This window comes from Limulus polyphemus, unplaced genomic scaffold (genome assembly GCF_000517525.1).
Source record: "Limulus polyphemus unplaced genomic scaffold, Limulus_polyphemus-2.1.2 Scaffold1029, whole genome shotgun sequence".
In the NCBI taxonomy this organism is placed as follows: domain Eukaryota; kingdom Metazoa; phylum Arthropoda; class Merostomata; order Xiphosura; family Limulidae; genus Limulus; species Limulus polyphemus.
In genome coordinates, this window is record NW_013666639.1 from 148,968 (window position 1) to 174,436 (window position 25,469).

The 25,469-nt window shown below is 32.1% G+C and overlaps 1 long non-coding RNA gene across 1 annotated transcript; it reads left to right on the forward strand.

Moving 5' to 3' along the window:
- Positions 1–9,569: 9,569 nt before the first annotated feature.
- On the forward strand, positions 9,570–24,768 carry LOC111086349. The gene is made up of 3 exons (XR_002611079.1): positions 9,570–9,641; positions 20,346–20,357; positions 24,758–24,768. It is a non-coding gene; the product is annotated as an uncharacterized LOC111086349 (long non-coding RNA).
- Positions 24,769–25,469: the final 701 nt, after the last annotated feature.

The following is a 25,469-nucleotide window of genomic DNA, read 5'->3' on the forward strand; positions in this document are numbered from 1 at the left end:
CGCCATATATCAATGAATTGAATTGCTGGTCCTTCATCTCTGTTTAATACTTGTTTTTGTTTTTTATATTCCATTATTTCTAATGTATCTCTAATATTTAATGGTTTAAAACTTCGAGGCCGAGCTAAAACTAAAGTTTTTTTTTCCCCCATAGTATTGTATGTTGAGTAGTTTTAACATGTTCGGTTACAGCTGAAATTTTTATTTTATTATTTCTTATGTGTTCTAGCAATCTATATTTTAAATTTCAAGTTACATAAGAAATAATAAAATAAGAAGGAGAGTAGTAACGATGTGTTTTTGTTTCTTTTGTTTTAGCATATTCTGTATTACAAATATTGTTAACTCTGGAGACTTGGCTGTACATAACGCCCGTTTTTACACAATGGTATATGCGTTATATGTCTTCGTAACAATTACGTCTAGGAATTGGAATTTGTTATCTATTTTTGACTGTTATTGTTATTATAGTATATGGGTATACTATGAATGTATCGTCAGCATATTTAATTTCATTATACGTTTCTGTTTTATCATGTGTTTTTGTTTTGTTTTTTCACGTGGCAATCTGCGGGCTCAAATCACTTCACTGAATATGTTCGCCATTTCTGCCGCGAGAGCGTTATAATGTGACGGTCAATCCCACTATTCAGTTTGAATAGCCTGAAAGTTGACAGTATGTGGTATTAGGTACCTTCCAGCCCTCGAATAGCTTTGCGCGAAATTCAACAAAGAGACAAATTATTTTAATGTGTTTTGCTCCATTTATAAAAGCTACTTAGTTCAAACACCTTGTTTGTTTTAAAAGTCTATTTTTGAACAAATTCTTTGAGTCCAAAACACCCTACGAACGAAGTTTCTACAATAAAAAGATATCAACTGAAGTAGAGCACATGTTTAATTAAATGTGTATCAAAAAATTATTATATGCGGTTATGTGTGAATACTTTGCGTTGCATAAGGAGTTTACTTCTCACACAAAACCAAAAGTAATGAAGTCAATAAGTAGTGTTATCAAAACTTAAGTCAGTCTTCAAATCCAATAGAAAATAAAAAGGAGATAGGTTAAAATAACCGTTTGAACGGTAAAAGCTGCGAACAATACTCAACACAAAGAGTCATTATAGAACACATAAGAAGAACCAAAATATCAAGATCATCTAATAAACACCGAAGGAAGAAAACAATAATATGGTATATAGTGTCCAAGGATTGTTTGTTTGTAATTAAGCACAATGCTACACAATGGGCTATCTGTGCTCTGCCCACCACGGGTATCGAAACCCGGTTTCTAGCGTTGTAAGTCTACAGACATTCCGCTGTGCCACTGGGAGGCGGGTCCATGGAGCTCGTGTAACTGTTGCTTATGTGTTTGATTCAGTAATCTCAATTTAATTGTGAACTTTCCTCTCTAAAATGTGTAACGTCAACGCATAAAAGAAATAATCTCAACTTAGTTGTCTGTTCAAAAGAAGCATTGATGAATCGGAAATTCCTACTTTACTCAAGTATGTGACGTTAATAAAATATGATTTATTCGATTCAAGCAATGAAGTCGACTACGATTTTACAATCTTTTATTATCTTCAACGTAACACAATGACTAAATATTCCACTGGAGCTCAGTGAATCGTATACTAAACGGAAGTTACGCGCATGATTTATGTGTAGAAGATCTATATATAATATAACTTGATACAGCTATAACGCGGATACATATAAAGATAGAGACATGATACTTCCGTGATTTATTTGTTTTTGATATACACAACAAAAGACAGGTACATCATACCCTTGCGAGTAAATTTGTTTTTGATATACACAACAAAAGACAGGTACATTATACTCCAGCGAATTCATTTGTTTTGATATAAACAACAAAAGACAGGTACGTGATACTTTCGTGAATTTATTTTTTTTTTGATATACACAACAAAGACAGTTATATGATAAACGTGCGAGTTAATTTCCTTTTGATATACACAACAAAAGACAGGTACGTGATACTTCCGTGAGTTTATTTGTTTTCGATATGCACAACAAAAGACAGGTACATGATACTACCTCGAGTTTAATTGTTTTTAATATATACAACAAAGAGAGGTACATGATACTCCCACGAGATCTTTGTTATTGATACACCCGAACAAAATAAGGTTACATGATACTCCTCCGAGTTTATTTGTTCTTTATATGAACAACAAAAGACAGGTACGTGATACTTCCGGGAGTTGATTTATTTTTGACATACACAACAAAAGGCAGGTACATGATACTCCCATTAGTTAATTTTTTTTTATATACACAACAAAACAAGGGTACATGATACCCCGTGAGTTTATTTGGTTTTAATACACACAACAGAAGACAAGAAAATGATACACCTGCGGGTAAATTTGTTTTTAATATACACAACAAAAGACAGGTACATGATACTTCCGTGAGTTAATTTATTTTTGATATACACAACAAAAGACGGGTACATGATAACCCCGTGAGTTTATTTGGTTATAATATACACCACAAAAGACAGGTAAACGATACTCCCGTAATTTTTTTATATATACACGACAAAAGACACGTACATGATTGTTCCGTGATTTTATTTGTTTTTTATATACACAATAAAAGACAGGTACATGATACTCCTGTGAGTTTATTTGTTTTTGATATACACAACAAAAGACAGGTTCATTATACTGCTGCGAGTTTATTTGTGTCTCATATACACTACAAAAAAGAAGTACGTGATACTCCCGTGAGTTTATTTGTGTCTCATATACACTACAAAAAAGAAGTACGTGATACTCCCGTGAGTTTATTTGTTTTTCATATACACAACGAAAAACAAGCGCATGATACTCCTGTGAGTTTATTTGTTTCTGATAGACACTACAAAAGTCAGATAAATGATCTTCCTGGGAATTTACTTGTTTTTGATATACACAAGAAAGACAGGTACATGGTACTCCCGAGAGTTTATTTGTTTTTGATATACACAACAAAAGACAGATACGTGATACTTCCGAGAGTTCATTTCTTTTTGATATACACAACAAAGGACGAATTCATGATACACCCATGAGTTTCTTTATTTTTGTTATACATAACAAAAGATAGGTACATGATACTCCCGTGAGTTTATTTGTTTTTGATATACACAACAAAAGACAGGTTCGTGATACTTCCTGGAGTTTATTTGTTTTTCATACACACAACAAAAGACAGGTACGTGATACTTCTGTGAGGTTATTTCTTATTGATATATACAACGAAAGGCAGGTGCATGATACTCCTATGAGTTTATTTGTTTTTGATCTACACAACAAAAGACAAATGCGTGAAACTCCTGTGAGTTTTTTGTTTTTGATATACACAACAAAAAACAAGTACATGATTCTTCCGTGAGTTTATTTGGTTTTGATATACAGAACAAAAGAGAGGTTAATCATACACCTGCGAGTTTAATTGTTTTTATATACACAATCAAGAACTGTGCATGATACTCCTGCGAGTTCATTCGTTTTTGATATAAACAACAAAAGACAGATATGTAATACTTCCGTGAATTTATTTGGTTCTGATATACACTACAAAATAAATATACATTATACTCCTGCGAGTTTGTTTATTTTTTTTAAACAACAAAATAAACGTACATGATACTCCCTTGAGTTTATTTGTTTTTGATATACTCAACAAAAGACAGGTACTTGATACTCCCGTGAGTTTATTTGATTATCTTATTATCTTTCATGACACACAGGATGATAGTTGATACTGGTGTGTACAAGCAGAGATATTGTCTTTATTTGAATGTAAAATGAGTACCTCCTTTGATGTTACTAACTAACGGCCGTAGATTATTGAATCAAGGTGATATCTTACCTGACAAACGTCCCGTATAACAAACTTCTGGTCTTTGCCCCGTGCAAGCTTTAATCCTTCAAGCTCCAGCAGCTAAACGAACAAGAACATTGGAAGCTGGCTAATAACAAATACTTAAAAATTGAACAAATAAAGCCGAAATCTAAATTTTGTTGAATCTTGTCGTGTAGAGCAGTTAATACTGCTTTGTTTTTGTTTTAAACAACTGTGTCAGTTACTGGTTCAAGTGGATGTATTCTCTCTTAAGGTTTTTCTTCCGATCTCCCTGTTATATCAGGAGCCATATACGTAGTATATAACAACATTCTTTTTTATAGATATGATCATAACCATTGTGTGATAAAGTTCTCTTTGTTTTGACCATAATCTGGAGCAGCAAACTTGTCAACATTAAAGTTATCAAAAATGTTCTACAGAAAAATATTAGTGTTACCACCAATCAATGCTTCTGTAGTTACTCTGATGCATTTTTAATGAATTTATTAATCAAAATAAAAAAATACTTGTATTTTATCAATATTTGAGCTCTGGCGTAGCCTAGTGATCAGCGTATGTTTCTTTACGAAACATTTATAATTTAGTTATATATTCTGGTACTAGAGAATACCACTCTTATACGCATGATTCACAACTTGCTGCTTCTGTAAACATAATTCACTAGTGATTTCACTAAGTCAACTTGTTGCTTCTGTAAACATAATTCACTATTGTTTTCACTAAGTCAACTTGCTGCTTCTACAAACATAATTCACTAGTGTTTTCACTAAGTCAACTTGCTGCATTTTCAAGCATGATTCACTAGTGTATTCACTACGTCAACTTGCTGCTCCTGTAAACATAATTCACTAGTGTTTTCACTAAGTCAACGTGCTGATGGAATAGAACTGTATAAACGAACATATAGCCCTTGAAATGTTGAGCAAAAGTATGGATTTGCTGTTATACTATATTGTTTTCCTATAGATGTTAAAATTAGCTTCACACACACACACACACAGACATACAGACAGACAACAATAAAGCCATAGCACGAGATACAGATTAAACAATACCCCTCACAGGGGGTGGTGATAAACCGTATATTATATTTAACATGGGTGATATAACCTACAACACTTAACACATACAACCATCCATTATCTGAGACGATCGTTAACCTTAATGAAACAGAGTTAAGTACTAAAGAAAGGTTAATTATATATGTATATATTTATTCTAGTATAGTGTGTCTCCTGTCTCATACATTATTGTTGGCACACGATTTTATATACTTCTTCTTATAGAATAACTGAGTTTGTCCACTGTTACCGTGAAAAACCGATATATTTTACTTTGATAGAAATGAGAAAACAGACATTGGTTTACTGAAACTACACTATAACGGTTTCATAGCGACGCATAAACTTCTTCTAAGCATTATGTAAACCTATAAAAAAAACATTCTCACGCTATTTTCACCTTCCCTTTTCTTGCTTCAACCACTTGAATTAACATTTTGTAACAGATATAAGTCGCAGCATATGCGATTCAGTATTAAACTCTGTCTTGGTGTAATGGAATGGATGAGGTTGGATTTGTTTATATAGCTGTTAACCGAGGGTTAGTCGCGTGTGTTCGTCTAGTGTGCAGTTAACAGTTAAAAACTGGATTCAGTGTTTGCTGTTATCAGCTCTTTTCGAAGCTTATAATGTCGAAGAGTGCGTATTTCATTATAGTACTGGTTTGAATATTAAGCCCTTCCAAAACTTCTTATGTATATTCTGTGGCCGACAAGGTTCTGAAACGTAAGGTGCAGCGGGGTAGATTTTTAATGAAACTTAGATTCCAATCATAGAAAGACAAACATTCAAAATTTTTCCCCTCATATACGTCTTAAAATCTCCGTTGAAAAAACCTTGTAAGCTCATGATCAATCACAAGATTCTATCTACCTGTTTCAACAACTACAACAAGGATGGCGTAACATCAATGCATCTCCATACCTTCGACGCTTTTGTTTCTATTTCCAAACGTCTAGGCCAAAAGCGTCTGACATACAGAGCAGTGAAATAAAACTGTAGTACAGATTATGCTATAGTAATGAAATGTGGCTCTAATCCTCACGCTCCAACATAGTGACACATGATGTATAAAAATACAATTGCAGCAACTTTTACAGTAGGAAAGTTCTGATTTTAGTGATTTCAACGTTTCAGGTAACGATGACCCGATAGTGTAGGTTGAAACGTTGTAATCATTGAAATCAAAACTTGGCTATTGTAAAAAAAAAAGTTGCTGTTATTGTATTTTTGAATTATTTATTCGCTTCAGTAGCTTGAAAGTGTGATTTTTAAAGAAACGTGATACATACGTCTAGTAAAATTATTATTTGTGTTATTACATTTCAGCTTTTATTTTATTAATACTAATTAAGAAAAGAACAAAAAATGTGTAACATGAAAAATATTTATCAGCTTTATTTATATCATATTATCTCCATATCTTACAAACTTGCTAATATGGAGATAATATGATATAAATAAAGCTGATAATTAGCAAGTTTGTAAGATATGGAGACAATATGGTGTAAATAAAGCTGATAATTAGCAAGTTTGTAAGATATGGAGACAATATGGTGTAAATAAAGCTGATAATTAGCAAGCTTGTAAGATATGGAGAATATACAAGCAAGTTTGTAAGATATGGAGACAATATAGTATAAATAATGCTGATAAGAAATGATAATGTCATAGAAAGTGGTTCATTATGTTTTAAACATCTGTTATTTCCACTAATTAGAAAGGTATTTGAATATTAAAACTTTTCTAGATAAAAAGTTAATATAATACCAATAGCTTCCAAGCTCTTTAAAATTAATTGTAATCAAAAAGTTACCCCATCCATCTACGCTCTTTTATCTACGAGACTGGTACAAAATAACGATGAGACGTAAAACTCCGATGCCAGTGAGTTTATTAACTTACTTTATAACTTGGCAGGATTCCATCTGTTAGTGACCCTATGAAGTTTATTACAAGAAAGTTAACTGTCAAATTGCCCGAAACTTACTGACAGTTTTGCGCATCTCCGATTTTTTGAATATATATTTTCTATTTTATAGCTATCACAAGACTTTAATGAATGCTATCCAAAATATAGCATTTGTGTGAAATACTTTAGACACCACCTGTGGCTTATAAACTCCTAAAGAACAGTAAAAGTAAAAATATCTGCCCACAACAGTTAATGCCTATGAGGACGAACAAATAGTTTTTGGAATTTGTCCAGGTGATTAGTTTTGGTAGGTAGGCCTATTTATTTCCACTGACTGCTGTTTATTAACCATCGTGTCACTAAGTATACAGTTAACTTAAAATTGAAAAAGGAATTAAATTGTTCATAGAAACTTCTATAATAACAATAAAAAACATACGACATTTCTGTTGTAAAAGAAATCAAATTTTTATCTTCTTATCGTTGAACTTATTTTATAAGGACCTGCAGTTTAACGTTTATAATTCAAAAGTTAATATAAGGTGAGTATATATATATATATATGGCTTAATATCAGTCAAACGATGATGGTTATCGTTATAGTAGAGTACATAAGAAACAAAAAGAATGGAAACTCAAACTAATTCATCCAGCCAGGTTAGTAAATGTTTCAATAGTGGATTTAACTGATTAAATTCCGTTCATTTACTAGCTCCTGTACTTTTGGGCAATAATGAAACATTTTAGTTGCTTGAATGTATTTAGGCCAATTTTAATTGCACGTGAATATATTTTTCCACACCTTCACATACAAGTTTTGGATTTAAATTAGTATGCATCATCTTAAAAATGGTAAACAAAATTCTGATGAAATAGCAGTATCCTGAGTGATGATTAACAAGTTTGTAAACAATGCCTAAAAATCTAACACAATAGCTAATTTTATCCGTTAGTAAATAATTTATGTAATATTAAACACGTATTTTTCTAAAGGAAAAAGGAGTTAAAGCACAGAAATTTGTAATGTGTTTAGGTAAGTAATCTTACAAGGTCAACCTTACCTTTCATAAATGTTGCACATACTTATTTTTATTTTGCTTGTAAGTTAAGCTGGTCTAGTAGTAGTACGTAGCCTTCTATTGTTTTATATTCGTGCCCTCCTACACGTGGAACGCTGTATTTCAAGAATTAATCATCCTAACAGTATATAGATCAAAAGTCAAGCGGATTTGATGTTTAATTTGTCTCTATGACAGCGTTCGGGTTGTGTATAGTCGTATTAATTCTACTTCAACAAGCGCTTGCTAAACCATGATGATTGTGTCTGTTATGTTACAATACACAAGAAAATTAATCTCATCTGACTCTGTGATGTGGAGCATACACACACATTAACTTAGTACCGCAATAAGAAATCTATGTAAACTTGATGTAATAAGAACCGATGACTGTCCATCATGTAGTATAAATTAGCAGCCCATTGTTAGTTCAAGAGCCAGAATTGAGGATGTGTAAAATATTAATAAATCAAATTCCTAATCAAAACTAATGTACTCTAAAATCTACCAACATTAACAAAACATAACACGAGTACTATTAAAAACTACTCAAATTTTTCAATAACTTGAAAGAGAAAGTGCAAAATGATCAGTAAAACATCTTACAAAATTTTACTCCTAAAAACCTTAGTCAGACAACAACAAAAACTAGCCATCCTTTGTATGAAACGACAATTAGGAAATAGATTATATTTAATTGAATAGAAATTTAAAAGAAAAGTAGTCACAGAAGGTGACTCAGCAAATACGTAATACATTAAGTAAACAGATCACACTATACAAAAATTTAATAATTCAGAAACTATTAGAAAGCTTTAGTTAAACTTGAAAAGCACTCAGAGAATGCAACTCTCACCACAATATATTTATTTTTTGTTTTTGCTTTTGTAGCAACTACTCTAAAATATGCATCAGAGCAATTCTTCACCCTCAAAATATTGGTTTAGGTGGCAAAATCCTCCTTATAGCTTAATTTTTTCGAGTTTGGACCATTTTTCAAAATCTCAATTTCCTATACCTTTATAAAGAAAGTGGTTGATCTTCAGTGTGACTTTGACCTTAGGATTATTTTTAACCAAAAGTTAATTATTTTGTTCATATGAGACGCTCAACCTTTGAACCGAATTTGATAAAGATCAGATAAAAACTGTTAATTTTATACTGTCCACACACAAACGAACCCTTGGGGGTGAAAAAATACCCGCATTCGAGTGAGGTTAATAATAGTAATAACACAAACATTTAGGTATCAAAAGATTCACATATCTGTAGCTAAACAGGAACCATAGAAAACTTTAATAATAATAAAAAGTTATCAAACAGAAACTGCACGAAACTTGAGTGAAACAGAAACTGTATGAACTTTTTGTCAAACTGAAATAAGTATAGTGTGTCCAAAAAAGTCCATAGGCACTTCAACATATTTTACAGAGTATGTTCGGCATGCTATCCTTGTAATTCCAAACACGTTTGGAGACGGTCTTTCTATTTTCTTTGAGCACTGAGAAGCATATTCTTGTTATTGTCTATGGTCCGTCAGTTGTCGCGAATTCGTTGTTTCAGATGCCAGCAACTTTCCAGCAGCTGTGTGGGTGATGTTTTTTTCTCTCTCTCTTTGGGTGGCATGCATTAAATTCGGTAGTAACCTTCCATAATCAGTCACATATCTGAAATGTAAAAAAGCTGTAAATCACCTATGGTTCCAGACTTTTCGGACACTCTGTATTAAATGAAACAAAACTTAATTAAGTAAAGCAAAACTACATAAAATATTTGTACAGAATCAACATAAAACTAAAGTCATACAAACGTTCATTGAACTTTGGGCAAAATCAAAACTGCAGAAAACTTTAGTTAAATACATAAGAGAGAACAAACAAAACTTACTTTAGAAGAAACTAACGAAAATTAAAAAACTGAAACTTCACAACACTTGGCCAAAGAAAAACTACTTATAAATTTTAGTGTGTAAAAAGTGCAAAAACCTTTAGCCATGCATATATGAGGAAAGATGAAACTGACTAGTGTGCTGCATCATGTCTTAATTGTATATCCTTCCTCATCATTTTGTCGATTAACTACCTTTTCACTGTAGTTTACTTCACACAGTGATTATTGACCCTTCCTTCTTTATTTTTCTCTCTGATGGATCAGTGATGAGCTTCTGGACTTTATAACGCTAAAAACTGTGGATCGTAACGTTTCGTATTAAATAGGAAATAACACTAGATAAAGATATAGTCAAAGAAATAAAGGCCGTATTAGCATGCACTAAATGTATCTTGTTTTACACATTCCTTCAATCTTAAAACAAAATGTAAACAATACGATTTTGTGCAATCTGTTCATATTATTTTCCATGGTTAATGCAATATAAGAGACGATAATTTATTTTCTATGAGAACATCAACTCTATAGTTTCTCCTCTGACTATCACACAGCATAATGAAATCTAATGTTTAGGATTCGGTTAGAGGACACTTTTTTTATAGACAAATATACCCCTTGGTTTCCATTATTAATTAAAAGATTATATTTCTTCACCAGATGACTTTCATTTTCTTAATGATTGAACAATGAGGTAGAATAACTTGCATCAGAACTTATAAATGATGTAAAGACCTTTACGTAAATCTTGGGGAATTTAAATATCGTATGATAGTAAATCTTTCATTCTAATTTCTAAATTATATAAAGATCATTATCTTCTAAAGAGCTTAAATCCGTTCAGAGCGTGAAACTTCCATTATAAATCAAAATAATATAAACACTTTTTTCCTTAAATTCGACCAGTTAGTACAAGTTCCAGCAAAACTTTTAAATGCAGACGAGCGTTTTCTAAACACGTTATAATGCGGTGAGCTATTAGAACAACCGTCATTACAGCTTCTAAATAACTTACGTCTTTAATGCAACATACATTGACATGAACGTTATACTTTAAAGCTTTAAATATGAGAAGTGGTGTGGTCGAGTCCTATTGGTTTAATATATGCTCCAGCTTTGCAGTTATCTAACTCTTTCAAATTCTCAATTGTTATTCATTTTTTAGCTTGACTAACTAGCAAGTTTTCATTAGCTATCAGCGATGTTACATTTTGTTAAGTCATGTCATTTCATTAGCTATAGCGATGTTACATTTTGTTAAGTCATGTCATTTCATTAGCTATCAGCGATGTTACATTTTGTTAAGTCATGTCATTTTATTAGCTATCAGCGATGTTACATTTTGTTAAGTCATGTCATTTCCCAGAAGTATACTTTTTTATACAAGTTGACAACCATCTACCTATTTGAAGAGCCCACGTATTACTTCTCCCAAGATGACGAACGATTTTATTTTCTTAGGTATCGCGTCTTTAAAATAACATATTTTAATTCTTCCATTGCCATTGCTCTTAAGTATACATCAAATTCCTACCTGTGGAGAAATTACGCCTGAAGTTGAAATTATCTTATTTATATATGCAATAACTGTTATTTTTAAGTGTGGTAATTCATTACTACTGGTTTCTTTCATACATCATACTTAATATTTTTAGATGTAAGCAACACATTTAGCATTTCACTGATACTGTTATGAATGAAATAACTATCAAACTCACTACGTTTCAAAAACTTTAATGAATAAATCTATTTCATCATTCAACATAGAATAACTGGTTATATTCCTCTAAGCATGCATGATTAATAAACACTTTCACTAATTTCACTTTAAGTGTCTTAGAAACAAAACTACTAAAATGGGCGTTAATTTTCAAATATTCATCAACGTGGCTCTTGCTTGAAATATAACAAATATATCATCATCATAGCTTATACAGTAAAGTAGTTGAATGTCCGAGGAAAAACTTTCAGCCATTGTTTTTCGTGAAACTCATAGCATAAATTACGTGTAGCAGGGGCAATTTTATATTTTACTAATATGATTTATTATCAGGTTCATAGTGCTAATATTGGAACTAAACTTGCACCTGAGAGAAAGTGAAAACATTATCAGAAAGCAAGAAAGCGAACAGGTTAAGATAAGGAGGTAAAGAGTTCGAAATTAACTAAAATGTATATATTCTTCTTGTGTGGCGTAATTATTATGTGTACGCATATATATGTGTGGAATATAGTTTTAGTGTGCATAAGATAAACTGTAGTATTAGTTTTATCTAATTTTACCTGCAATTTATTTTATTTGCATATCCCTTAGTTAAAATGTGTTTAGACATAAGGTTCTTAATTTTTTAGCATGCTATAACTTTTCTCCATATATGGTGTTATTTAAATACTTTAAACTAAGTACATAATTATCTTATTATGTATAAACAAAATGTGTATTTTTATAGACAACCCCCATAGATACTGTTAATAATTATATTAGCTGAAAAATAAGAACAAAGATACCCAACTTATTCTTTACTTTAGTGTATTCTAATCAAAATAGTCTGTTTAAATAGTAAATATAGTTATTCGTTGATAAGATATTTTCACCATTTACTAATATTTATTCACTAAAAGTCGAGATAAACTGTGAAGATAACTAGGATATTTTAGAAATTTACGTGTGGTAATTCATTACTACTGGTTTCTTTCATACATCATACTTAATATTTTTAGATGTAAGCAACACATTTAGCATTTCACTGATACTGTTATTTGGCTGTGGTTTCTTAAAATCCGTACAAAACCCCTACAGAACAAAAGGACGTAAACAAGAACGAAAAGAATATATATAATAATACTATCTGTTGTTTGTTGCATGCCTATGTAACTACTTCGTAGGGTGTGAATGTATCCTCACCAAATTTGAGGTGGACGTTGATTGGGTCCATGAGGAGTTACGTACACATTTTCAGTTTTAGATTTTGTGGTTTTAATGGGCGTTTTTGCATTTTTTACAATTACATATAAGGGAAGCAACTTTTCATGTTCTAGGATAACTTTTCTTTAATCAGCTAGTAAAGAATAGAGCCATGTTGGTATGTATGCAAGTAGAAATCATGGTACATAACCGAAATCATAACATAATGCACACTATAATCAATTATTTTAGTTATATGGAGCATAACACCATCATTTTTGGGATAATGAATTAACAAATTTTTTACTCATTAATAGTGTTTAACATAACAATTATAATAACTATTATTAATTATCGTTATTATTTCTTACTTACCTCTTCTTCTAATTCCCTAGAAGGGTCAACTGATTAATTCTACCTAAATCTCGTCTAGGGGTATGGGATCCATAAAAATGCCTCGCATACACAAAATATAAAATCGCTGATTCAGAGAATGATTGTTTTTGTTTGTTTTTGAATTTCGCGCAAAGCTACACGAGGGCTATCTGCGCTAGCCGTCCCTAATTTTGCTGTGTAAGACTAGAGGGAAGGCAGCTAGTCATCACCATCCACCGCCAACTCTTGGGCTACTCTTTTACCAACGAATAGTAGGATTGACCGTCACATTATAACGCCCCCACGGCTGAAAGGGCGAGCATGTTTGGTGTGACAGGGATTCGAATCCGCGACCCTCAGATTGCGAGTCGAGTGCCCTAACCACCTGGCCATACATATTTCAACAAATTGATTATTGTGCACCTCATGTTAGAATTTCAGTATGTACCAATATTTCTTTTTCCATGTGTGAATTGGCCTGCAGTTTAATTATTTCTTTGGAGTGAGGCATCGTGGTGCAGTGGTCAGTATGCCAGACTATGATTCTGCGAGTCCACGTTTGAGTCCTGTTACTGCTAAAATAAATCAAGCTCTGCACTTTGGTGCTTTGTGCGCATTATAAGGATGACAGTCGAGTTTCACCTTTCAGTCACAAAAAGAGTTCGGTGCTGTTTTACAATAAGCATACGTATGTATACATTTAGGGCACCATAGAAAATATTGCTTTAACAGGTTTGATTTCAACCAAGATTGTTATATGATAGAACATTATCATTCACGACTTTCTTTACTGAATACACACTACCAGTGTGTTCTAGATGCATTACAGGGCTAGTATTTGAAAAGTTGCTTCCTATTAAACTGAATGTAAAAGTCATTTAAATCATACTCTATGAACTACATATCTTTCTTGAACTGTAAAATAAAATAAAAACGACAATTTTATAAGTTTATAGGTCTTACAATTTCTGGAGCCTGGCAATCTGAGGCTTCGAATCGCATCACCGAACATGCTCGCCCTTTCAGCCGTAGCAGCGTTATTGTGTGACGGTAATCCCATTACTCACTGGTAAAGAGTAACCCCTGGCAGTGAGTGATGTTGACTAACCACCATTCTTCTAGTCTACCACTTTAAAACTAGGGACGGCTAGCGAAAGTGGTCTTCGAGTAGCTTTGCGCGATTTTTCAATAAACAAATTTGAAGCTTTTTAATTGTAACAAAATTGGAAAACAGAATGGTTAGGATGTGTTGGGAAAGTGTTGGGTATTTGCAATTAGTGAGTTGACTTTTCCATTCTTAAGATAAGCAAATAAACTTTTCTTTCTTCGGGCACTTTTTTCAAACCATATAAAGATAAAAATGTTTGAACCTGTATAATGGGCACTATGTTTCAGTGTCTTTCAATTAAATGTTAGGAACGTGTGCACATTTTACAGAAGCTGAATTAATGGTAAAATTTATCATCAACTTGAAAACCGAATAATTTCCCCTGTTCCGAAAACTTATATTCGATTAATATATAGAGAAACGTTAGAGGAGTGTGTCATTTTGTGTATTTGAACATATTTTAAAGTGTCTATAACAATTATTCTTTATTTTCTATTTATCACCGTATGACAATCTGTTAAAACTAACGTGAAAATGTGATGATTATTCTTTCATATAGAAAATCACAGCATAGTTAGCATGTTTGTTTTATTCACGCAAGGCTACACAAGGGTCCTGCGCTAGTTCTCCCTACTTTTTAAATTATCAAGTAGAGGGAAATCAATTAGACAACACACCTAACGCTATTTTATTTGAATAATACCAAGGGGCAAATAGAATACCGTGTGAACCTATTTGAATTTGTTTAAAGTCAGTCTCGGTGTCAGAAAATACATGTTGCCATCTTTGTATCCATGGCTGACCATGGTTACCGTGGCAACCAAGAGTCGACTTCATATTTAGTATAAAAATGCAATAATGCAGGAGCTAATCGTGATAACAACCTTTATTTGAAAATCTAAGGCCTCGAAGAGGATGTGAACACCATCAAAAATGGTCCTGTTTTCAGCTTAACCATTGTCAAGAATCTCTGATATTTTTTTTAACTGCCTAAAATCGAACTAATTGACCTGTGCGATTATCAGGGATTTTGTACTTGATAAACTCTTTCATTTGTTTTCTAACTACCGCTACTCCTACCACGCTTTTTGCTTCGTTTATGACTAATGATTCCAATTTCTGTTGCAAGTATCGGGTACTAGTGGAAGTTTGTTTTTCTGTCTTCAGGAATGTCACGAACGTTTGATACATTAACAGCCCAATATTGTCTTGTGATATTTTATGTTTGCAGCATGGACATCTGTAGGATATATTGCAGTGCTTAATTTAACTCTTGATGGGGCATCATTTTCACTTTTCATAGCTTCGTTAAGACAATTTCCGACATTTTCTGTAGCCACTTTACGCAGTTGGCTTCATATTGTGCCCTTAACGTCACATAAAAGCAAAGTTCTTTGTTAAAAGGTATATATTTTGATAGCAAATGTTTAATCTCTGAGGAGCAGGAGGATCTTCGTGCTAGAGATGCTTCATATTTCTTTCTTGCAATTTAAGATTTTTCCTTTATGAACTGTATTTTTGTAGCAACTTCTATGCCATTTTGCCCCTGACGAGATAAGTGTCTCTGAGCTTTCATTTTCAAGCCTATTTGTTATTTCTAGAAATGTCTTGCCAGTCATACTTGTTCCTTTCTATGCTACACTTCAGTACCTTTCAAGAAAGGAAAACCATTCTATTAGAACTTTTCTTGTAAAGATCTGGTAAATTACTCATAAACTGTAACTGTCTTCCGTTTTAAGTTTTCCAGTTTTACTCTCCTCTTCGTTACACACTATGCTTTACATAACGATGAGTAATTATTTTTTCTGAAATACAATATTAGATTGGGTATCTATACAGTATGTTGTTACTCTCATATGCCTAATTTTATATACTATAAAAACAAAGCAAATGGATCAGCTTGGGGTACCAAGGCCATCCAATAAAAAAAACCTGCAACAAGTCATAACCCCCCTGCTGTGTTAAGCAAAGTGTGGCATGTTATAACGTATAAGAGTCCACGACCAAAAAGTCCAATGGCAAGAGCCGTTCTCTTATCTCAGTAAGTAACATGAAACATAATTAAGAAGGATCACTGTTTTCAAAAGTGACAGAAATGATGTGTACACAAGTTAGTTGTTTCCACAACATATACGTTCAACCCGCATACTTCAAGCAGCTGGAGAACAGATTGAGTATTCCTGCTATTCCACATGAAGTCATATCAGTAAAATCATTCTCTTACACTAAATGGATTATGGAAAGCTCTAGGAGGGGGAGTGCTTTGAACATGACAATACAGGCAAATGCCATTAGACAATCAAGTTTAGATTCGTCGAAACGTGATATTAAAATGATTAAACTAAGCTTCTTGGATATGTTTAGTGGCAGTCATTTGACATCCTTATTGATTTATTTATCTGTATCCTGAAAAATCCAGACATTATATTCTGCCATTCTCCAATTGTTTCATTAACGATTGAATGCATTCTACATTAAAATTCGTCATCCTAAAAAAAAGTAAGTATTGCTAAGAATGTAGGTGAATTTTGCCAAGAAACGAAGGAGGAGCTATCGCCATATTTGAACTTTATTCACTATGGGATAAATAGAGCATGTAATAACCTTACATAAATGTTTATATTGCTCATACGAGTTTGAGAATGTTTTTTCTAACAAACTGTATCGTTTCAACAATATGTTCTTCCATTGTGTTAGAACAACAGACAGACGGGGAAAAGAGGTCTGTGCCAACTAAGTTATACGCTATTGGACAGTGTCAAACAAACTGGACGACGAGAAATTTGGTGATGACTGTTTGTTTGTTTTTAGCAAAGTTGCTAATGCTATCTGCCACCGTCCATAGTTTTGAGCTGTTAAATACGGGAATGAAAATTGGCCTACAGCACCTACCGCCCACTTTTGAACTACTCTTTATAACGTCCCCACGACTAAAAAGACCACCATGTTCGGCGTCAGGTTTCAACCTCGCGAGCCGCAGATTGCAAGTCACGCTTTCTAACTACCAGGCCTTTGATAATAGCGAACTTAGGCATTAGTGTAGTAATTGGAATAGGTCGATTGAACTATATGAATTAAGTTTTATTAGGCTTCTCGAGTAAAGCTATCGGCAGTACATTTTGCCAGTGAACCTTATTTACTTCGTTTATGTATTCAATACTATAAGAGAAGATTTCCTACAAATGTATGTATAATAACATATTACAGTTTTAGCCCCTATTTAACGGTTAAAAGAATGTTGTTGTTCAAATTCAACTGTATTGTAATTCTAAAACCCAATGATATCTTTCGTTTCATATTATCGTCACGATCTTCTGTTTTACAGTGTTATGTCCAATTTTTTCTAAATATAAGCAATAATTACTGTAAAAATCTAAGAAAAAATCACTTCAGCATATTATTAATTAGTGAAAAATTGGTTAATTCTATCGAAAGAATAAAGCATTTACTATTTAAGAAGTTTACGATAAAAGCTGCTACAAAGCATACATTTCATTAATCATCGTTTTTTCAGCTTCGTCTAGTCTATTCTGTTCGTTATTCACTTCAGATGCTCTTCAATTCGCTATTTTACTTGTCAAGACCGTGTTTCATGGACCGTTTACTGTGAATTTATCCTAGACCATTAAACGTGTTTATTGTTGAAGAAATGAAGCTCTATATTTCACAAGACAATTCTAGTTATAAATGGGTTATTGTTGAGTTCAATAATGGTGATGACTCAGTGTGAAAAGGTATCATTATTCTTGAAAAAAAAAGTTTTATATTTATGTCTAGAAGCTAGGAATTCAATGGTTGGGTGCAAAAAACTAGATCACTTCACACATTAATTTAGTGATATATCTTTGCATAATAGTAATTTCGTTTAGAGTCGCAGCTCCTCTGAAACCAAATAAGATGTGATAACCTGTGATCTTTATCTTTTATCATAAAACAAAAACATTTTACAACCTTATTCTTGATTAATTTGTTTGTTTGAAGTTAAGCACAAAGCTACACAATGGGCTATCTGTGACGTTCCCACCACGGGTATCAAAACCCGGTTTCTAGCGTTGTAAGTCTGTAGACATGATTGAAGAATAGACGGATGCACAAATAAATTGATATCTTATCGTCTTTTTAGTCAATAAACAGATTGAAACGCACATCAATAAAACATTTCATATGCTTATGCTTTGAGTCCAATAAAAGCAAATTATGAAATTTCCTGATATATTGGGCAATAAATGTTAAGACATCTCGCTTGTTTCCTTAAGAAGAATGGCCATTTTGTTAGTCTGGGTCTTTTACATGTCATAAAAATTAAATAACCATCATACTCACTAATATGTATATCGATGACATATTAGTTTATAATTCGTTTTCTTTCCTACCCTATTGATGACCTTATCTGAGACTTCAAACTGTAATCAAAAATCATAAATTCGCTTTATGTATAATATACATGACATGTGCTAATGGTCTTTTCACTTTGATATGTAAGTTATAACCTTTAACCCACTCTGCTGATTTCTTCTAATTTAAACCCTTTATGTTGCAACGTTACTGAACATTAAATTTCCGTACATTGTTTAGCAGACGTGATTTGTCAACAGATATAGTATTGTTGTTGTGAGTTTTAGCACAAAGCTACACATTAAGCTATCTGTGCTGTTTCTACCACGGGAAGTCGAACCCCAGATTCTAACGTTGTGAGTATGTAAACCTACCGCTTATTCACCTTAGGACTAAATAAAATGAATGGACCTAAACTGGACTAAATGGCACATTTTAGTCTTAATAAAACGAAAAAAGTAATTTGTTGCCTGAAATATTTTTTCACGTACGACTTGTTTCACTGTGTGACATCAATACGCGGCATTTATGTCTCACTGTATAAAATTGGAAATTTCACGAGTGAATTCAGAATATGATGTCAAATGAGTTTTCATAACCAATAGCCAAAGTCTTCAGAAAAGTTTATATGAGATAACATTTTCTTAATAACTGAAACTTTCAATTCAAAGTTGATGGATTAGTTTGTTTGTTGTTTATCGCAAAACTACACTATAGACTACCTGTGCAGTATTCATCACATGAATCGAATCCCAGCTCTTAGCGTTATAAGTCCTCAAGCTTACCGCTGAGCCATCAGTAGTCTTTAATAGATTATGTGAATATAATCTAGACATATGTTCTCTGTAAGAATTAATTAATGTACTCAGGTCTCTAAATCCTTCCACGACTTGCTTAAACAACATTTACCTAAATTTTACAATACTTAGTTCCATTAATGAATTATAAAATGTTAAGTCTTATTGAAACAAATCTAGAAAAGTTTGTATATCATATATTTCGATAAATTAATTAAAGAGACAAAATAAACTTCCAGTACTTGACATAAGGACATTTAGAGAATTTTTTTGAACTTCCAAGGTCTAAATCAATAAATAATAATAATCATTTTCTGATAAATTTAAGTCCATAAATTTAATGGAATTTAAAGAATTTTACGTAACATATTATTCCATTTATAATTCCAAACCTCTAATGTGAGCTTCGAAGACTTTTAAAAGAGATTAGAAAATTTTAGCATCCTAAAATTCCATTAATAAATTAAAATTTGACATTAATAATGTCAAATGTAGAACTTACTAAAATAGAAGTTTTTCACAATTTATTTACAGCTTATCATTCTATTAATAAGTTAAAGAAATTTAGTTTAAGCTACCAGGATTGGCTGAAAAAAACAATTGGAGAAGCGTATAGAACACATCAACCTAATCATAATTTCTAGCCTACAATTAAATCTTGTAAAACATATAGAAAAGATATTTAGAAACGTTTATACAATACATCTTCGTATTAGTAAATTTGAGGCTTTAAGTTAAATTCTAAGACTAATTTAAACGACACTAAAAGGATTTTGTTTTATGAAATCCCACTCTCCAGTTTCAATGTTTAATAGTTATTGGAATGATATTTACGTAAGTTTGCATAACATACAAATCAATCAATACAAATGTGACCTTTCAAGAGTTGTTGAAACGAAATTATGAAACGTTTGTACAACGTATTATTCAATTATATATTCTAGTTTAAACTGCCAGGACTTCTCCAAACGTCAGTTGAAGAAATTTGGATAATTTTTCATTTCATCAATAACATCAAGCTTATAATACAAGTTTTCGAAACATGCTGTAAAGTTATTTCTAAAGATATTTAGAAATGTTTGTGTAATATATTTTACCATTAATAATATTTTTTTTACAACGACATTTAAAAATGGCTGGAGACGGCTTGAATGGGTAATGAAGAAAAACTTTAATATAAGTTTAACATAACAGCAAATGTACAACGTTTCGACAAGGTTTTGTCATCATCAGGTACATTGTACATTAATAAGTTCCAACTTCACAATAAAAACTTGTTAAAACGGCAATAATAAAGTGTTCACAACGGATCATTCCATTAATAAATTCGAGTCTTTATATGAGCTTACTTTTTTGAAATGGTATCTAGACACTTTTTTACAACATGATATTCTAATGCAAGATAGCAATTTTAACTTCCAAAACTTAGAAAATATGTGTTCAAAATACAATTATATGAAAAATTGAAGTCTCTAAAGTGAATTTTCAGATCCTGAATAGAAAATAGACAATGTTATCAAACGTATTACAGTCAAATCTACTTTTTAAATTTTTGGAACTTTTTGAAACAATATTTAAAGACGTTTGTAGGACTTATCACTTCACCAATATGTTAAATATGTACTTTCATAATTTGTTGAAACGACATTTAAAGACGTTCATACAATATATCATTGTACGAGACTGTTTGTTAGGGTTAAATACAATGTATAAATCGTCATCCTGTTATTAAAATAAAATTTCCAATTTTAACTGGAAAACTAATTGCAATGACAATTAAGGTACATATAGTCCATATAGCGAAGTCCATAAACACAGCTTTTATTTTCTTAACCTTATTCTTGTGCTTCAAATGATCCTAAAAAGTTCATTATTTTACTAGACCCGGCATGGCCAGCTGGTTAGGGCGCTCAACTCGCAATCTGAGGGTCGCGAGTTCGAATCCCCCATCCCACGAAACATGCTCGCTCTTTCAGCCATGGGGGTGTTATAATGTGATGGTCAATCCCATTATCTGTTGGTAAAAGAGTATCCCAAGAATGACTGAATGGTCTTACGCTGCTAAATTATGGACGGCTAGCGCAGATAGCCCTCGTGTAGCTTTGCTCGAACTTCAAAACAAACAAACGATTATTAAAAGTAAAACATCTTTTTTGTCGTCTTTAAGGGAGACACTCGCATCAACCTAAAAGTAACCTACTGGAAAAAAACCACAACTAAAGCATACCTTAATATCCGTAACTTCCGAAATATACAACAATGTATAGGGTAGAAAGCAAAAACGAACTCCATTAGAGAGACAACCATAAAGTCGATCGTGAGAAACATGTATCCTCATTTCTGAGTGCTTTCATTTTCACGTGTAAAGATTCAAAATATAAAATATGAGAATTTCTATAAAATAGAGAATTCAAACGCATGGAGTATATTTTCGCTTATAAACAAACAAGCCCTCAGTGGCACAGCGGCATGTCTGCGGACTTACAACGCTAGAAACTGGGTTTCGATACCCGTGGTGGGCAGAGCACAGATAGCCCATTGTGTAGCTTTGTGCTTAACTTCAAACAAACAAACATAAACAAACAACAATTTAACTATCTTAGAGCAGTAGTTTCAAATCATTGGTACGTGAGGGTGGTTTAAAAATGGAGTTTACATACAATTTAACATTATATTTTATAACAAAATATTTACAAACGTCCACTAATTCGTCTGAGTAACTTTACAGTGCAAGTATTTTATTGTGGCACATTGAAAGCTTTGGTTTAATAAAATGATAAAAAGGCTAAAATAATTTAAAACCATTCCATTAGAGGATATTTGTTTCTTTACTTATTACATTTTTATTTTTTAGTCGTCACTCTCACGCGCATGATTGTTAAATTCGAGTAGAATTCGAGGTATGGAGGGATGAAAATTTATTTTGAAACTAAACTTGATTATCGTGGATTTATTTTATTAATACTGTTTACTGTGTTTATTATAAAAAGATTAAATAATCGAGTTTTGTTCTCTTCGGAAACATTTTTAGTTACAGTTAAAACGAAATCAAAATTAGTTTCAGTTAATAACTTAACCAGGTCTCCCCCGTATAAAAGGCACTCAAGTCAAAGATCATATTTTTAGCAGTCTTAAATTTATCATAAGCTAAGTATTTTTGATGATAATATATTTTCTGATGTAAACTTTGAATTTTTTTTTTATTATTAAACCACATCGCTAATTTTTATGTTTCTCGTCTGGTTGCTGTTAAACACAAAGCTACACAATGGGCTGGCTACCTGTGTTCCGGCCGCAACGATGTTTTGTGTGTGTGTAGGCAGAGAGAGAGTTTTGTTCGCAAATATTTAATTTGCTTGATTCTTGTGTTTGATTACTATCATTAAGATTTGAAAAGTTTCGACACCTATTTCTTGTACAAAGTATTCATCGTGCTAGGGTCCATCTGCAGTAATTCGGTAGAGTGTAAAAAGAATTAAAGAAATCTTCATCAGTTGTTTTAAACATCGTTGATGGAAGTAATCAACCTCGTTTAACCAGGGATTATACTTATAGCTGTTTCTAACTTTCAATTAATAAACTAGGGGAAAAGCAGTTAGTAGAATTTGACCACCACTCTTATAGTATACCCCCTGGCATCATGAACTATTGAATTCAGGTTAGTACGTTAGACACTGAGCCATGTCCAGACCTTTTATCCATAAATTTAAAAAATTATGCAATGTATATGAGATGATTCTTTTTTCTATCCTTTCTACCCCTGAAGTTATTGAAGAAAACTTACTGAGGTTGCACTTTATTATCTTAAGTTGTTGAAAAAGGACTGAGTTAGAAATTACTATTTTGAGTTGTTGAAGAAATATTAGAGAGGGCGAACTTTATTATCTGGAGTTGTTGATGAAAACTTGCTGAGGACGAATTTTACTGTATTAAGTTGTTAAAGAAAGTTTCTTGAGGGTGAATTTTACTGTATTAACTTGTTGAAAAACGTTTGATGAGTTAGAACTTTATTATCTTAAGCTGTTGAAGAAAGCTTGCTGAGGGTGAAATTTACTGTATTAACTTGTTGAAAAACGTTTGATGAGTTAGAAAGCTTTCTTCAACAGCTTAAGATAATAATTGCTGAGGTAGAACCTTTATTATCTTCAGCTGTTGAAGAAAGCTTGCTGAGGTAGAACTTTATTATCTTCAGCTGTTGAAGAAAGCTTGCTGAGGTAGAACTTTATTATCTGAGGTTTTTGAAGTTTGCTGAGGGCGAATTTTGCTACAATAAATTGTTGAATGCGGACTTTAGTATATTAAATTGTTGAAGAAATCACATTGGGTGAACTTTATTATATTAAATTGTTTAAGAAAAGTAACTGAGGTTGGACTTTATTATCTTTAACCCAATAAAATTACAAGTTACACAACCTAAATATTCCCTGCTTGAAAATTATAATATCAATCTTCCATAAACTTTGCTGCGGTTACATATTGGAAGCTAAAGAGCTGTTCTTCGAATAAGTCTGTTACGTTAAATGAAAAGATAAGACTTATGTATATTACTGGAAGTTGAAATTTTGAAATTTCTGTTAGACACTTTACTATCATGCTGGGCTGACTTTGGAAAATTTAAACATTCTTCAAGTCTAAGTTTCATGTTAAATCAATCAGTGGAAACGTCTTACAGACGTAACGTAAAAATCATTCTTCTAACAACAAAACCAAACAGGCTTAAGCTAATTATAAAATAATAAATAAACAACACACACAACGTTAAAGTCGTTTATTTATTATTTTTTACATTATACACAAGTGCCAAGAAAATAATATCTATTTAAGTTAATTGTGTTAAGGTTAGTGTGAAAGAAGGATACGTAATCTTAAAATACACTCGTTCTAATAACCAGAGTTATAAAATCAACAGCAAAATTGCAAGCTTTCTGCGTTTACCTTAATATAAATATGTCATCTGTTTCTTTAAGTTCATTTTCATCTGTAGATAAAGTTAAAATATTATAAATATCAGTAGTTTAAAGAGATATAACAGGGAAGAATTAATTTATTTTTAACTATATCTAAATAACTCACATATATACATAGTAAATAATATTTGTAGAATATTTTTTTTCTGTCTTATAACACAGATCGCACATCACGTTTTATCTAACGAAACAAAACAATAAACTTTATATTCACTTTTTAACGTTTATATCAAAATCGATTTCAAAGTTTCTCAGCTTTGTTATAATCAAATTATGTAATTTCATTTCACTTTCAAGAGGCAGTAAATTAATCTAATTTTACTTCATTAAATCGAAAGTTATACTAAATTTCATCTTGCTATAGAAAATTCAATTAAATATCGAAAAGTATAAAATATAATTTGACTTTTAAAAAATCCACCAAAGCTTCTGTTACGTCTCTGTTCGTTTGTTAATTTTCGTAGAAATTCTTTCCCAGAAACTTCAGCGATACAAGTCCTTTCTTAAATAAAACTAGTTTATTCTTTCTCAATACAACTTTGCAATACACTTAATTTCCACAGACTCTTTAACTTAAACGCACGCTATAATTCACAACGATTCACACACTTTACTTACGGTAACTATCGCGCTTGACTCAATTGTCCGTCTCTGTCTGTCAGCAATTATATGTCCCGTCACTTTATTTGCCGGCTTATATACTATAAGAGCGCATGTCTAACAAACGCTAGGACGTTCAACGGGTTCCTCAATCTTTCTTGAACTCCAGCGCATGCTCCCAGCGTCGCGCGACTTCCGCTGCCGTAACACTTCCTTGATTATAAAAACACCACTCAAGCCTAATATATTTCCACTGATTTGTCGTGAGACTTGCTTTATGTTGAGAGCTATTGACCTTCACCAATATGCATCTGTATTTCTAATAGATATCTAAGTAAGTAAGTTAAGTTAAATTATAGAATTAAATTATAGACTTAAAACCTGAATTTGTCTTTGTTTAAAAAAAACTGAAAAACACTTCTTAGATTTTTGAGAGTGTAGACAATTTAATTTCAATTACATGGGGAATTTTTCTCTAAGAATTGCACTACATAAATTAAAATAGAATAATGGGATACTAATTAAACAATATAGTAAAGTGAGGTAATGGTGTAGCTATACAGAAATGTTTCTTAT